Source organism: Diadema setosum, chromosome 8 (assembly GCF_964275005.1).
Source record: "Diadema setosum chromosome 8, eeDiaSeto1, whole genome shotgun sequence".
NCBI classification, from domain to species: Eukaryota; Metazoa; Echinodermata; class Echinoidea; order Diadematoida; family Diadematidae; genus Diadema; species Diadema setosum.
Genome location: NC_092692.1, coordinates 16,703,191 through 16,710,042, shown reverse-complemented (window position 1 = coordinate 16,710,042; position 6,852 = coordinate 16,703,191).

The window sequence follows — 6,852 nt, the reverse complement described above, 5'->3', positions numbered from 1 at the left end:
ATATTATTTCAAGCAATTGCAAAGATATAAGTTTGATATGAAAAACACTTGGAATGTTTTAAATCAAGCTATGAATGTTTCGAGTAAACATTCAGCTATTGATAATATCAAGTTGAATGATGAAATCATCAGTGACCCTGTTCACATTGCAAATATTTTCATTTCTTATTTTTCAAAGATAGGTGAAAATTACGCTCAAAATCTTGTGTCAGAGCATCATTTTACTGAATATTTAGGTCAGTGTAATGCCAATTCTGTTTATTTTACTCCAACTAATAGGCATGAGGTTATGGATATTGTATCTTCCTTTAAGAACAAGAGGAGTTCTGGTTATGATGATATAGATAATTGTGTTCTTAAAGTAGTTATATCTTCAGTTGCTGATCCACTTGTTCATATTTTTAATTCATCAATTTCTAATGGTGTGTTTCCTGTTAAGATGAAACTGGCCAAAGTAATTCCATTATTTAAGAAGGGTGACAAATCTGAAGTCAGTAATAATCGTCCAATTTCATTATTATCATCGTTGTCCAAAGTTTTAGAGAAACTCATTTATAAGAGAACTATTTATTTTTTGAAGTTGCATGATATTTTGACTAATTCTCAATTTGGTTTTCGAGAGAAGCATAATACAACTCATGCTCTTTTATATTTTGTTGATAAAGTAGCTCACGTAATTGATAATCACCCTCATTTAATTACTATTTTCTTGGACTTTTCCAAGGCCTTCGGCACAGTTGATCACGATATTCTACTCCACAAGTTATCACATTACGGAATACGTGGGAAGGCCTTGGAGTGGTTCAAGAGTTATTTCGGAAATAGAAGACAATTTGTTACGATTAAAGACAATTATTCAGTAATAAGTGAAGTGAATTTTGGCGTTCCACAAGGAAATTTATTAGGGCCACTATTATTTATTGCTTATAATGATTTTTGTCAGGCATCCGATGTACTGTCCTTTATCCATTTTGCTGACGATACCGGTGTATTTTTTTGCCCACAATGATGTTAATATTCTCGTTTAATGTTCATTCGCCTGTGTATGTTTGTCTGTTTGTTACTCTGTCTTCTTATTGGGCTTCCAGACTTTTTTTATCTGACTTTATTCCCAATCTTTTTTTTCCCTTTTTGCATCAGTTCATCTTCTATTGACATTCTGTACCTCAGAGGCCCACACTCTACAATCACTGCCTTTTTAGTGGGTTCCCCCCATTTTTCGATATTTTGTGTAATGTTTTATCGTCTATATCACTTCAGTCAATTTTCATTACAACATATTTGTTACGCCAAGGTTCCACAATTATGTTTTCTCAATTTACTTTGTTTTGATTATATGCAACCTTATTCTCTGTTACCAAAGAAAGTGAAATGTTTATGCTTTTTTTTTCGAAAAATGAAATAAAGTTTGAATTGAATTGAACTGAATTGAATTGAATTGAATTGGTACGCAATCATATCTGATGTAACGGAATTAAGCAGAAATAAATAAAATGAAATAGAATAAAATAAAATAAAATAAAATATATAATGACTCGTGGGTGTCAAACTTGTGACATGCACCCATTTGCATGATTTTAATCACTGTATTTTTTATTCATGTATGCAATGTCATCATAGAGTAATACTTCTTTGAGGTACAAAATATTGAGTGCTGTATTCCTGAGGATTTCTTGACAATTTCAAAATTATCATAAACATCAGAACATGGCACTTCAAACTTCGAATGTGTCGCTGTCATGAAATCTTTATAGTCTATTACCTGATGATTTAAGTACGACAGTGACCACTGGTGACTGCAGTTGTCATTCTAACATTGGATAGGTTACATTATCAGCATTCCTGGACCTGCAGAATGCTAGTATGTGAATCGTAGTTTCGTGAGAACGAAATAATGCTATCATCATATCGGTTTTAATTTAGTGACATTGTGGAACCTCTAATCCTTCACAACAATGAAATCAGTTTCATTTCTAATCTTTGAAATATAAATTGAAGGAACCCTCACCCAAGGTGAGAGTAGAAGACACACAGGCAGCTCGCCAGGAGACCTTGAGGCGTGAGTGTTTGCGGAGAAATATCAGCACTTCCCCGCGACTGGCAGAGGCCTGCGGGAACTTCAGGGTCCTCCTCAATCAGCAATCGCTGCTTCTCCTCATTCCCAAGTGCGGCAGCAGGGCCTGGGGGAGACTTCTTCTCACCATGAACGGCTTCAAACCGGCAGACGCAAAAGTGGGCGCACAACAAACTTTAGAATTATTTAAGAAACACTTTAAGTATCTAAAAAAAATACAAAGGGATGAGAGGAAACACTACGCTTCCAATTTTACGAAGATTATCTTCGTGCGTAATCCATTCACCCGTCTTTTGGCTGCTTTTAGAGAGCGACTAGAGACATACCCAAATATAGCTCCCGGTACTCGTCGTAAACACAATAAGAAAATATACATAAAGTATGGAAATCACTCTAAGGCAGAAATGCCAGATCCGTCGGTAAAAAGTGAGATGTATAATGTGACCTTTAAAGAGTTCATCGACTATTTCTTGGCGGGCCATCGCGATATTCACTGGCAGGCCGTGTCCAAGATCTGCAACCCTTGCCTCGGCTACGATTTTATTGGAAAACAGGAGACATATAATCAAGATGTCATAGAGTCGCTGAAGCTCATGGGTGTTGATTCTAAATTTCACCCATGGAATCCACTTAACCCTTCGAATAGCAGTGAAAACGCCAAGATGAAGAAATACTATGACACGCTTTCCGATGAGCAGTTTGAAAAAGTCAAGGAAAAGCTTTCTACCGACATGGCGTTTTTTGGCTACAATGTGCCTGACAGCATACGGCGAGATCCTGTTTGAGTTCTCACCCATTGCATCAAGTAATGGCAGATTTAAATTCATGATAATCATTACAATTATGGACTTAATTTCTTTTAACTACGGTGAGAAGATATAGCGTAAGAATGTACTTAAATTTGTACTAAAATTAAGGCAGTAGACATACGATAGTCGTCGGCCTATCAGACACTGTCTGTTAGTAGAATTCTATACAAATAGTGAATGGTCACGAGTGCGATGGTACAAGATATCGCACGAGGTATAATATTGCTGAGTGCGCGCGGCACATGTTTGTTTATTTTGACATCAGAGCGCGTGCAATGGAACATTTTGCTCAAACAAAATTGCACTGCTGACCAAAGAGTATAGAAGCTGAGCGCTAGCTTCTATACTCTTTGCTGCTGACAGCCAGAGCGTGCAATGGAACTTTTCACTATTTAAATGTCACGCGATTGGCAATCGACCAATCGGATAGCTACGTTCTGAATAGCTGTTGTATAATAGTTTCTAAGCAATACTGATCACAACAGCTCATTGATCTTGACATAAGCCTTTCCTGTTTTGTTGGACTTCAACAAGCACGGCTCATCTAGAATATCAATATCAGTAATCGTAGGGGAGCTTTAATATACATCTGTAGGTCTACTCTTGAGTAATGGAAACCCCCTAATGCCTGATACAGTTTACTAGTATTTGATGACGATGATGATGATGATAGTATACACCTACAGTTGCGACAGTCATTTGTTTGGTCCCTAGTATTCACCACATTCCATACTTTATAAGAGGTTTCTCATAATCTCACAAAAATTTACAAGCTTGAAATTAGGTCGCAACCGAAATTATACGATCCCTTTAGGACGAGAGACGGCGGTTAGAGAATATGGGCCAGGGTTGTGAAGTGAAGAAAGTTACTCCCGTATGACAATTGACAACAGGGAAATGACATTTATCAAATGTAGGACAGATTGTGAGCTAAAAACACTTAAAAGAAATAAAAGATGAAACAAACAAAACAAACTAAAAATGACAAGGAAACGTAGACATGATATTAATTCAATGAGAAACTATAAACCAGATGACAATATTTCCCTAAACCTTATTTTGAAGCCTTTATATAACCTATGAGTGAATAGATTATTTGAATATGGTGAATACTATAGGGACCAAACATAGAGTATGTATAGAGTATGTAGTTCCAAGGAAAATTCAACGTTTATAAGGTGAAAATTCGTTTTGAAAGAGGTGAGATATCCAAAACAGATCAATCCTTGCGTAATAAAAGGTGAAACTCACCTTCCTTTACCCAATTCCTATACGGAATTTACTGTGAACACTTGACTCATATATGGGTACAGAAAGCGATATTTAAGTTTGATGACAGCGGCACCCCAAGAATAGTGTCATATTGTAGACTGCAGTTTCTAGTAGCATTACAACTTTAAACGCATGGTCACTGATGGTATCGTATTTGTGGAGATGAGGATTGGGCTTTTAACTTTTAACACCCCAAGAATATTGTCAACTTGTAGACTGCAGATTCTAGTGGCATTACAACTTTACACGCATGGTCACTAATGATATAGTATTTGTGGAGATGAGGATTGGGCTTTTAACTTTTTGCGTGATACGCAAGAAACCACTTATGAAATAGTACGGAGTACACCATTCTAAGAAGAAATCGGTGTTGGAATGGCTGAGACATCTAAAAACATAGTGAAACAAAGCGATCATAATAAAAGGTGGGTCCTATCTTTGATTAGGATCGCTCTGTTTTCGATACTTCAGCCATTTCATAACCAATTTTCATCGAGTAAATGGTGAATTCCTCTAGAAATATACGCTCTTTCATATTTCATAAGAGGTTTCTCGTTAGCTCACCAAAAATGTTAGAAGTGTGTAGTTTATAGTGTTAATAAAAACTATACGATTTCTTTAAACTGTTCAAGGGACGAGTGCAGATAAATTATAATGGCACCCCATGCCTGTAATGGCTCACATAATTTTTAAAACTTCGTAATTTTCATAGACTTGGGGAGATCAACGAGGATTTTTTTTTTTTATATACGCCCTTTATATGATATACAATTACAATGTATTGTATTGTTACAATGTATTGTATTGTATGTTCCTTTTCTGTGTGTCTACTCGCCCTGCCTCATCAAACCACCAGGAAGTCACAAAAAATGGAAATTTATTAAATATGATATATTCTGAAAGAGCAAATTCTAAGCATAAAAGTGACATGAACCTAAAGCAAAAGAACTGTCCAACGTCCTAAATTGTAGAACAAACGTTGACCCTCAGGAAGTGTTTACTGAGAAAGGATGTTGTGAAAAAAAAAGTTAAAGTTTAGGGTCTATTTAAGTGTTTAATTTCACCCAGCAGAGCTCTGTGCAATGAATGGGATTCCCCTCCCCCCCCCCCCCTAGAAAAGAAAACACGATATAAAGTGCACAACAACCACAATGAACGGATTATCTTATACAATTAAAATTTTCGGCACCTGGTAGGCACATTCCATTCATGATTAACACAAACGTTAAAATCATGTGACATTATTCTTCCAGAAGTAAGAGTTGAAAACAGAGAATGTGTAAAGGATTTAAAGAAATAAAAATGTATACCTATAAGACATAACACTTTCTGGAGGAAAAAGGGTGTAGAAACTGAACAAAAAAAAAAATCAATTCAGATTCTTCGTAATAAAAAGTGAATACATAGGCCGTCCCATTAAATTTCACCACGTCAAATTGGGTCCTGTGACTTTTTTGCTGGCATTTTGATGTATGGTCACATTTGCTAATTATGATGGCAAATGTGATTCTTTATATTTCCTTTGAAACCGACGTTCTATGTCTATCGAATACACTATTATAGTATACATTTTACCGTCTATGTCAAACTTCGGCTATCATTGTTTATTGAGTGCAGAAAGGATTCACTTTGCTGAACAACCTATGTTTTTTTTTTTTTTTTAAGGTTCTGCTTGACATATTCATTTTTGTCATTTTGTAGAGGAGGAATTTTTGTACTCTAAATTAAAGGAAAAATGTTACACTTCCAATTTGTATAGCTGAAATCATTGTTTTATTCTCAATTTCATTATATACCTAAAACATGTTATGTTGTAATTATTTGAGAATAATATCGGTCTGCAGTTGACCACAGTATTCTGATACAGATAGTTTCTCCCGTTATGTTGACTTTTTGACCTTTGAGCAGGTTGAGTCGTATTACCGCTTTACGCTGACGTTGTTGTCGCCAAGACGTGCATCTCCGTTTTACATGGAACGCAGCTGATGCATGTTGCCTGGTCTAACTTCTTCTTTGCAGCTCGGGATGTCTCTAACATAGTTTTTAAAAAAGACAACATTGAAGTCTATTCATAGCATACGATAGGCATGCAGAGTGCGGCATGCACAGTGTAATTTATACGTTCCTGAGACAGAAAGGTCGAGTATGGAGGTTGCATGGTACAAGCACTGGCTATTTGTCGGATACATACCAGCATTGGCAGCAAGATAGATAGGCCTACATGTTAGATAACACACTATTGAAATGCTGAAACAAAACCATGTTGCTGGATTAGATTTGATATTTTGAATTTTGAACAAGGATGAGTATTGGCATCCTCTATGTTCTTAATTCATATCAACGATTTGCCGCAATCAACAGTCTATGATTTAGTTTTTATTATTATTTTGGATGATAAGGATTTATTTCATTCTTTTCCACCCTGGTACTAAGAACATTGATTTAAAGGAGGTTGGACCTAATTTATTAGACGTTTTGAAATGGTGTAATGCTAACAAACTAACAATTAATATGTATTAAGTAAACGTGCACATGGGAAATTGAAGGGGAATATTAATGTATATGCACAGATATGATAGAACAAATACACTCGACTTTGTTTCTAGAATTTGATAAAGACGGAAAACTTATCATGGCAAAGCATATTGAATGTGTCTCTTCTTCACTGAGGAAAATAATTGGAATCATTATTTAGAA